At 35.0% G+C, this 11,344-nt stretch overlaps 1 pseudogene; it reads left to right on the top strand.

The window, feature by feature from the left end:
* Positions 1-365: 365 nt before the first annotated feature.
* Positions 366-11,344, top strand: part of LOC122357519 — a 31,677-nt pseudogene continuing 20,698 nt past the window's right edge.

Genomic DNA, 11,344 nt, shown 5'->3' with positions numbered 1-11,344 from the left:
TGTGGAGAATAAATGGTGTGTGTAGAGCTTTAATGACGGCCTGCAGCCGAACTGATGCAAATGTCCGCTGCAATCTGCTCCTATTGATTACCCTGTTTTTTAACTGTCCTCGTTCTCCTTTTCTTTCTCTTTCAATCCCTCTGCGTTTTCTTCTCACCGCGTCAGTTTCTTATTTCTCTCTGCAGCCCAGTATCTGGATGCTTGATTGCGCTTCCGCATTTTTATTTGAAGATTTATGCGTTCCAGCTAATGTTGATTATAGGACTACACTCTGACATTTCCAGCTCTGGGCTGTTGTTTGCACTTGTGTGTCATAATCTTTCACTCTATAAGGTCACGGTGATGGTAGTTTTGTGTATTTTTAACAGGATTTCGGAGATGATGGATCACTGTACATTACCAAGGTGACCACTACGCACATGGGCAACTACACCTGCCATGCAGACGGCTACGAGCAGCTTTTTCCAAACGCACACCCTGCAGGTTAATGGTATGTAATTTACGAGCACATTCACTTGCGTTATTGACCATTCACAATCTAGTTTTCCAGAGACCTGTATAATAAAGAGAAACAATTAAATATTTAAAGAAACAATCAAAGTTCTATTTATATATGATGTAATTTATATGAGTATAATCCATATAAGTAAATACTTTCTTAATATATGCAGTATGTGTGTGTCTTTTATGTATACACGTAGTAAACACAGTACAAAAACATTTATTTTGGATGCAATTAATCACGATTAATCTTTTGACAGCACTAATATATTTATTTGTAAAATAATGAAATAATCTTCATAATTCTGATTGTCACAGTTATTAAAACATTTAATGCAAATGTATGCATTATAATAATATATATACTGGCACCCATGCTTTTTTTGATAATTTCATAATGGTATTAATTTCTTCAGAAGGGCAAAGGGTCTTTTAGCATCCTCCTCATTCTCTCTGCTTGAAATACAAGTTTTTCATCATTCCTTGAACGCCTGCTTTTCTCTTGCCATTTCTGACTAATATATATGAAACTCAGCACAATAACATGGCCCTAAATGATAACATCACATTTTAATTGGATGAAAAAAAAACAATTGAACTTGTCTCCGAAGTTGTTGCCTAGCAATTAATCATGGTCAGAGCTGGAAGGAAATTGGAAATTAATTAGGAGATGACACATGTTTGCTTTTTGTGTTTTAAGTCACAAGGGCACTAGTCCTCCCTCTTTACATAATTACGCTTCCTGATGACCAAGAGCATTTGAATATTGTTTGGTCTATTTTTTTCTCAGTCCTCAGTCAATTTCCCTTTTTTTTAATTATTGCATCTGTGTGTTAATTTAAGCTAAAGCATTTACATTTCTTTATAGGAGACAAACACTTTTGAATTAATTTCCTGCATGGCACACGGCAACTTTTTTTTTTTCGTTTGTTGTCCTTAGTGCCTTTTTCATTTATAATAATGACAATCTAATGATGTAGCTTTGTTTCCCAGGCAGGGTTTCATTTGATTGCTAACTGAGGTGAATATAACAGGCAACAACAAAAAAAGAAAAACATTAATAACCCTCTTTACGAAGCCTATATCTGTAATAAATGTGTGTGTGTGTGTGTGTGTGTGTGTGTGTGTGTATATATATATATATATATATATATATATATATATATATATATATATATATATATATATATATATATATACATTAGTGTAAGTGGGTGTGGGTGTCATTTTCCATTTTTTTAAGACCCTAAAGAGCACACACAGATGTATGAGAGCAGTGTTAGCTGGGAAAATGAAAGGGGTCTGACAGGTTCACAGAGACCTGCTGAGTCTCAGAGGTGGTGAAATGGAGAGGAAACTCTAATCGAGGACACTGAAAGCTCATCAGCGCTGGCGCACATACAAAAGCTCCAGAATAACACACACCTTTCGCGGGCCGCATGTAATGGACACGTCCACACACCGAGAGAGACAAAGACAAACATAAACTAATAAATCTGACTCTCAATTTCACGGAGGAACAAATACACACAGAGAATTTATCCGGTCCAGTGATGGCGGACTTACACGCTGCCGAGCCAAGACACTTGCTTATTCTCACAGAAAATCAACACTGAGAGAAAACAAAGAGAAGGAGGGCAGAGGAATAAAAAGGGAGATTGGGGAGACAAGGGGCCATGAGAATTTTGTGATAGAGCTGTCAGCTTTGATGCGTTTCACACAGGGGACAATCTCAAGTCGATCCCCAGGTAATAAAATACACACAAAGATAGATACAGGTACACACACAGACATCTACACACAGAATGAAAAGTCACTTCGTAAGGATTTTTATCATTTCTAGGTTGAGCTTAGTAAAGAAAGAGTAAAAAAGAGAGAGCACTGGCTGTGTTCTTTAGTTTCATTTTTTTTAGAAAAAGATAATTAACCCAAATGAAACGTCTGTCATTATTTGGACAATTTACCAACTTTTTTCCAAAATGGGGGTTTTATTTTTATTATCTTAGCTAAGGAAATGAAAATAAACCAGATGCAAAAATGTTCAGACATGAAAACAGTGGGGGGACAAATATGCTGCAAAAAATAAGAATAATAGGAATAATAATAAGTATGAAACATTTTTAAATAATTAATGAAACTAGGACAAAAATAAGTTCATATGATTTTTCTGAAGATATTATTACCTAAAATCTGGTTTAATCCTCACACAGCTATTTTTATGGCTTCAAAACACTTGAGTCCTATGAACAATATACGACTCAAGTGTTTTATATATATATATATATATATATATATATATATATATATATATATATATATATATATATATATATGTAATCAATGGCGCATAGCCTTAGGAATGAGGCTGCTGAGTGATGTACATAATCAGAGCCATGCTGATACAGAGCATGATATAAGTGATATTATGTCTTTATTTACAGCTGTTTGTTAGTGCTGTTGATCAATAAATAAACCTTACATTAAAGTATTTAAATATACTTTAAATAATTTAAACCTTTATATTGCAATAATTTTATTTCACATTTAATCTTCAAATTAATGTACAAACAACTGTGAGCCCCTTCCTTTAACTTATTAGGTTGATATTTAACCGTAGTCATTAAATATTAAATTATAATTAGGAACTCAAAAACTATGAAGTTGTTATTAATTAAAAACTATTAGGTTGTTTTTGGCTGTTTCTTTAAGAGCTGTTACTGCGAGCGTGACACGGATCTAACTCTTAAAATGTTTTCTGACCCATTTCAGTCTCTAAAAATGAACTAATGAGTTGAATCGGGTGTGTTAGATGAGGAGACAGCGCTGGATGCTCCAGGACAGTTTTGAAAAACCATTTCAGAGGCGTTCTTAACACACACGCAGTTTTAAGGCAGCACGACATTGCATGCACGTAGTTTCTTTCATGATTTGATATATATTAAACAATTGGATCTTTGTAATTTTTTGCCATTTTGGAGCTTGTCATTTTTATTTAAAGGTGAGCAACTCATGTTGTAATGTCAATAAAATATTGATTTGTAAGCATGTGCTTTTAGAATGATATTAGACATGGTGCACTCTCTTTCTCAAACTCAATATCACAGATATGCTGATATGCTTTCCTACATTTCCATCATGCATGACTTTGGTTTCACACGGTTTACTGTTTATCATAATCTGCTCATTACCAATGAGCTGATCTTGGAACACCACAAGTGCCTGAGCATGCGATTTTTACACTAAATGATTTCTGCTTTCCACTCGTGAGTCGAACTCCACAGTAAATAGTCTGAGTCCCAGGGAGCTTAAGACTCAGATTCTACTCCTGTGCCTTGAAGCAAAGCATTTCATTAAATCAAGCCCCTTGGTTGCTACAAAAATGGTGCCCCGCCACTGCTGTCCAAACATTTCCTCTCATCTCTCCCATTTCATCTCATAGAGTTCTAAATAAAGCAAACTGGTTAAATACAGATACTTATTATTATTGTCCTTGTTATCATCGTGCTTGGCTCGTTTTGTTTAGTTTTTTTTTTTTTTTCCTAAGAATCTTGGATTTAGTTTTAGTCTTGATCTTGATTTAATAGTTAATGACAAATTGGCCACCGTCCTCTCAAGCTCATTTGAGTTTTGTGATGATTTGGTGGCAGATACAAGTATATGTGAAAGTCAAAAGGCAAACAAATAATTCTAATCATTCAGGTGTTTTTTATTTGTTGATTCATTTACTTACACTTTTCTCCTTTCTTCATAGTGCCTCCTGTTATCCGGGTGTATCCAGAGAGTCAGGCTCGCGAGCCGGGGGTCACAGCCAGTCTGCGGTGCTACGCTGAGGGCATCCCCGACCCACAACTCTCATGGCTGAAGAACGGCATGGACATCACCACAAAACTCTCCAAACAACTCACACTTCAGGGTACAAACAAATAACCATTAGAAATGTTGTTCTTACGAAATGACACTTTGACACGAAAAGACACTTATGAATGGGAATCAATGGGAACTAAATCGTTTTGATTCTGGTTCCTAATGGTCCGTTTCAAGAGGATTTTAGTTTATTAAAGAAATAAATATTTAGAAAGAAAAAGCAATTCCACTGCCAAATGAAATAGGACATTTTAATAATAATAATAATGTGTTTATACAGACTTTTTAATGACTTTTCACGAGAGGAGAGTCTTTTTAGAGGAGACATTAAGTATATAGTACCATTCAGACATTTGTGGTTGTAAGACTGTTTGCTTTTTTATATTTAAACTTTTCATTTAGCAGGGATGAATTAAATTGGTCAAAACTCAGATATATATATATATATATATATATATATATATATATATATATAACCACTTCTGAATTCTGCTTTACACTAGCTGATTTCACAATGAAAAAAATGTACCCATATCTTTACACAAGCAGACGCTGATCTTGTGATTCTGAAGAAGCTTTATATAGCCGTGATGCCTGCTGGTTGCACTGTAGCAGTGATTGACGTGTTTGTCATGATCTAGATCTTTACTCAATCCCACAATCCCCCCTGTGGGGCCTCTCATCAACAAACATTTCTCGAAGTCAGCTGTTCAGACTAAAGCTAACATGACAACTTGAGAACACTATAAATGTTTCAGCCGTTATCAAACACATTTTTTACCATCCCATTAGAAGAACTTACATAAATAGAGCCGTTTCTGTCTCAAGTGATTTAGAAGTGATGGAGGAAAAGTTCACTCTAGGCTTTCCTTCATCCTTTTTTTTTTTTTTGTTTCCAGCTAACGGGAGCGAGGTGCACATCAGTAACGTCCATTTCGAAGACACCGGCGCATATACCTGCATTGCCCGTAGAATTGAGGCGGAGTCGACGAGGACATCTCCTCTCTATTCGTGGAGGACTCTGCTCGGAAAACGTGTATGTATAAGTCATGAAGTGCAGCCCATCTGTCCTTATGATGGAACTTCACTTCCTGTTTCTTTGCATTATTCATCAGAGTGAACGTTAATAGTTTATAAACTTCAGATAACTTTAGATAATAGAAAAGATGCAATAATGGAAGAAGAGTCCCAGAGGCCTGATATTGCAATATTTTGTCAGCAGTTTTACAGTGTATTGAAAAATTTTATATATATATATATATATATATATATATATATATATATATATATATATATATATATATTTGCTTAACTGTCACTTTTGATCATCATAATGGGTCCCTACTGAGTAAAAGTATTGATTTCTGACCTAGAGTTTTGAACAGTAATGTGTACACACACACACACACACATATATATATATATATATATATATATATATATATATATATATATATATATATATATATATATGTATGTATATATATATGTGTGTGTGTGTGTGTGTGTGTGTATTTTCATATGAATGCTTATGGATACTCTTAGGTAGTTTACTGTATTGAAGCTATGAAGCTGTGGGCAGTGAAGGATGCAGAGTAACCTCACAGGTCACCATACAATCATCGGTCACATTTTTCGGTAATGTTTTTGCGGAGGTGTTGGAACGTATACTCCACAGACGGAGTTCAGAGGTCTAGCTATTGTAGTTTAGCGAGATATGATCGAGCAATGCACTGTGCACACAGAATGCCATGGTTTCCTTACAGGTCATAAAACCTGAGCCAGTGCTGTCTGTGTGCATGCATAATGGATGACAGTATTTACACAGATTCACTACTGCTCTGCCCACTGATCTGGAGCCAATTCATCCAGACCCTTTGATCTCTTCACTGACAGGTGAACTCCTCCAGCTGTCTGGATCAGCGCTCGCTGTAGACCGTCTCACTCATGCTTTCTTCTCAAGCAGACTAATACGATGTCTGCTTGTGTGGAAATAATAGTACGTTAGAAAATATACTCATAGGTGTGTCGTCACAAATCCTTTGTATTAGAAGATATATGTCTTTTGGACACAAAATCAGCATCGATGTTAGTGTCTAAAGGAACAGTTCACCTGGTTTGTTGGCTGCTGTTTTTCATGTTGTTTCAAGCTTCAAAACACATTGTGGAATAGTCCAAATGGCTACTGCTACTGTATTCCAAATGATAAAAAAAAATGCAATTATTGAATTAATCTCCTACAGCAGCATCATTTTAGTATTATTTATATATTACTGTAGAATTAGTTTTAGTATATTATTATAGTATATATTAGTATTCGTGGTAATGCTTTTTTTTAAGTGTCTTTGTTAAACATGTTACACATAATTACTATTATAATAACAATTAATTATGCATAATTACATGCAATTAACCCTAAGCCAAACCCTAACAATATACTGTAGTAAATGCATGTAGTTAATTAATATTTCTCTGTACTTAAGTGTATAATTACTGTAACTAGGACACATTTAAAAAGGTGTAATCATATTTATCAATGCTTTATAATAACTTTCATTATGTTTTCATCATTAACAAACAGTATATAATGCTTAATGGATCATGAGTTAATATATATATTCAAATAGACACGTGAGATAATGTGCTTATTAATGTTTACTAATGAACTTATTTCATGTTACCTAATGATTAACCATTCATTATTTCAAGTACATTAAAATGCTTGCAGCTTCATTTCAGTTATTTTAGTATTCTTTATTTATTTATTTTAGTATTAGTTATTTTCGGTATCAACAGTGCCCTACAATGAATCTGAATTATTGAGTCAGTGATTTAAACTAATCAGTTGCATTCATTAAAAATAAATACATAAATAAGTTAAAAGAATTATTCATTTCTAATTCAAACATTGTCATTTCTCATGAGCTCTCTAGACTTCTCTCTAAGAGATCTAGGGCATCAACATTTTCTATGATTGAAAACTTGCTAAACTATTGTATAGCTTATGTAAATAAAATAGGCAATTTTTATGATATATTAATGTTGCTTTTGTATCATTATTGCACTATTATTCACTGCATTACTAATTTCAAAGTGCATAGAGCTAAATTATTTATAATTCTTTAATCTTCCCCAGAAGGTTTTGATCAACATGAAGGTGAGCGATTAATTGAATTTTGTGTGAACTGCTCTTTTAATGCATTAGTGTGTGTCACGAATAGCTCTGATACGTCTCTTGTGTTAAAACCGGGCTAAATGGTTGGATTTGATAGTCTGTGCTATTGCTTTCATTGTGCATGAGAGGAACAATCCTGCACTGTCAGCTGGGATTTCCTCTTGCATTATTCCTGCAACGGCAGGTCTGAACTCATAAGCCTGGGATGATACACGGCTCCCTGCTTCCACAGAGCGCACCAGCCCGGCAAATACATTTCCAACTTGTGCCCAAGCACTACATTTAAAATCTTTCTTATTGATATCAATGAGCCTTTAGCACGCTGCTTCAGCTTTGTGTAATGAATTTGTCCTTGTTGCTGCGTAACTTATGAATGGTAGCTGTGGTTTCCATACAGTGTAGGGCATGCCTGAAATCCCCTTCCACTGAGGTTTGACAGCCATTGATACAGAGCAGCAAAAGCTAGGACTTACAGCACAAAGTTGTGTGTTGGTTGTTGAATGTACAGTGAGGATTACAGCTTCTGAAAGGTTGTAAGGGGCGTGTGATAAAAGTAATCGTACATCTAAAGGGCAAAACAAGGTGAAGTTGGAGGCCAACCATTAGCAATTGGGGTCAGAGCCGTTCTACAGGTCAGCAGGGAAAAACACACTGCACTCAGAGGGGAGATAATGATCTTGGTCCCCTCTCTCTCTCTCCTCAAGCTTTAAAGGTCAGACAGTGTCCCTCAGCCCAGCCACGGTGCTATAGAGATCATGAAATTGGATGTCCGCCAAAAAAGTCAAATCTTAAGGGCCACTGAATAAAAGTCTGCTGCAATGATAGTATGTGTCTTCCAGTTTTGCTTCTAATATGTAGCTTTGGTGTAACAACCACACAGGTTTTTTAGCTGCTTTTTCAAATATTGCTATTAAATAATATTGAAATGTTTTATTTTAATACATTTGTAAATATATTAATAAATAAATATATTTGAACATTTATTCTGTGATGGCAAAGCTACATTTTCAGCAGTCAGTACAGTATTCAGAATGACATGATCATTCAGAAATCATTCCAGTATGTGTATATATATATATATATATATATATATATATATATATATATATATATATATATATATATATATATATATATATATATATATATATTCACACCAATCTTTTAAATGGCATAAACACATAAACCTAATGTTAATTATGTAAATAGTATTTTAATATTTTGTGGTTATTTTATACATATTTAGTGAGCCGATAGTTTCATATCCTGATCTGTTTCCTCACAAGAGATATTTAGTACAATTTTTTGTCTATTATAACAGATGCTATGACCGATCACGGCGGTTTAGTTCAAGAATTAGCTTTTTGGAACAAATAGTTTTTTGGATACCAGTTTGGAATCCATTGTTATTTTTGGACTTCCGTTTATTACTGCGTTTAGACTCTAAACAGTCCAACACCAAAAGCAGTCTCCACGTAAAGTAATGCAAACACTCCGGCTCAATTAAGCAGTGAAGCAAATCCTGCAGCAAGTTGCTATCATTAAATTATTTGAGTACATCTTTGGTCCCAGAAGACATTTTTTACATGGAAATGTCAGCAGATGTGGGCTGTGGCAGAACAATTTAAACAGACAAGTGATTTGAGGCTGGGGTGATGCGAAGCACTCAGGTGTGATTGTGCTCATCATCATCTAAGAAGAGAGACAATATGCTGTTGCTGTCTTGTCAAGGGGGAAAAAATAGTGGCCAAGTATTTAAGGCTGTCAGATAAACACCACCTGCTGCAAACATACAAACAATAGTAGTGCTGATCTCCCGGTGGTCTGCTGCAGCTGTGTGCTTGTTGGATTATAGGATTCCATGTTTGCTCTGCTGTTATTATGAGAGATGGCGAACACAAATAAAAGAATAGATGCATGCAAGCAAAATGTCTCTGAGTTCCCACAATTCCAAAGTCATACACGAAACCACTGCATGTTAGCAAGAGTCTCAGCAAAAGCCAAATGTGATGGGTGCTTTGTCCATTTATCTACTTTTTTTGTTTGGATCAGGCGGTCTACTGTAGGGATCTTGTCAAAATTATAATTTCACACCCTGTAATTTTGTGTTCTGCTCTGTCACAGACTAGGCCCGTCTGAACAATGTCAGCATCAATTTCCATTGCATGCTGGGATATGCCAGTGAACATGCATAGTCTTTCAGTGCTCCACCGGCAGAATTTTTAGTGCACAGAGCTCAAACCTAAAAACAATACGTAGTATGTGGCCCCTTTCTTTCTTCCAGATTTATTTAATGAATAGTGTTCAAAAAACTTTTCTGAACACTTTTGAACTCACACAGCTGGTTTCACTAAATTGGTCTTTTTCTAATACAGAGCTTTTGTGTTACTTTGGAAAAGATCGAGTAGCACATACGTCAAACGGACCACTTTTAAACTACATACTTTAGCAAAGTTTGAATGCTTCAGATTCCATTCATTGTGATTGCATGTTTTTTTTTTTATTTTTTTATTGTATAATATTTCACAATATAATTCATATTGTTGTTGTTGTTGTTTGGGTGAGCATAAAAGACAAAACATTGCACATATTTTTTACTTTTTTATGTTATATATTATATATTATAATTTCTGTTTCATGCTGACTTTCAATTCTTCAGCTAAAAATTTAGTGCTTTTTCTTAGTTTATGTCAATAATAACTGACCTGAACACATCCTGTGTGTAAACGAAACTGTGTCTGAAAGCCAGATTTCTGGACAGTTGAACCTTACACTTTGTATCACCGCTCGAAGGCAGAAATTAGTGGCTATTTTCTTTTCTTTCTTTCATCAAATGTATTTTCTGGAGTCTATTTCAGCATCAGCCCTTCTCTGAGGTGTTGGCCTACACCTGAGGGCATTAACCTCAATATCCAAAAGACTGTAGGAGTTTGTATTAAAGTTTAAAGAAAGCAATACCAGCAAAATAAGGTAGTGCACTCATCTGTAAGGCAGCATGACCTTCCAAACCTACTGAATACACAGTATTTTCCCATATACACGCTAGACACCACATACAGAAAACTGGAAAGTTTGCTTCAACAAATCTTTCAGTCATATAGCATATTCACTTATTGAGTCTTCATAATTGTCATAATTAAATCGTGTTCGCTCTTTTAATTATGCAGGACCACCAGGAATATGCATAAGGAGTATTAACGTGACAGAGTTGCATTCTCAACTCATGAATACTTTGATAGGTCCATGAATGATTCAGAGAGGCAAAGCAGAAACACAGACCCCAGGCATTTGTCTTGATTAGTTTTCCGTTGTGTTGGAGACCTAATTAGAGTCCAACACTGGCCTTCACCTGTTACGCCATCACAGACGACTCGTACCACTGCTTTATCTCCCACCGGCAGCTTGAAATGTGACTCTCCTGTTGGGAACAGCAGTGTTTCGGTCAGAGAGCACTTGAGGTAAGCTTTGTGGTTTTTTCCCAGCAGCCGTGTTCCACTAACCTGAACCATTTTGATGAATAGATGAGCTGTATTATGCAATGCAATGTATAAATGGGACTTTTATGAGGAAAAATCTTTAAAATAGTATGTGTGTGTTTTTAAAAATGTAAAAAAAAATGGTGTAGCTCTATCTAATTAACGTTCTGTGTAATAAAGCATTTTGGGGACTTACAGTTGGCTATTATTTGCTCATTTATTTAGAACGCTAAGTAAAAAGAACAAAATGAAGGGAAAATAAATCAAATACATAACAATGAATATAAAAATATAGTATAATCAATAATTATAATATACAATTATTACA

Source organism: Puntigrus tetrazona, chromosome 14, assembly GCF_018831695.1.
Source record: "Puntigrus tetrazona isolate hp1 chromosome 14, ASM1883169v1, whole genome shotgun sequence".
Lineage (NCBI taxonomy): Eukaryota > Metazoa > Chordata > Actinopteri > Cypriniformes > Cyprinidae > Puntigrus > Puntigrus tetrazona.
This window is presented reverse-complemented; position numbering and strand designations above follow the sequence as displayed.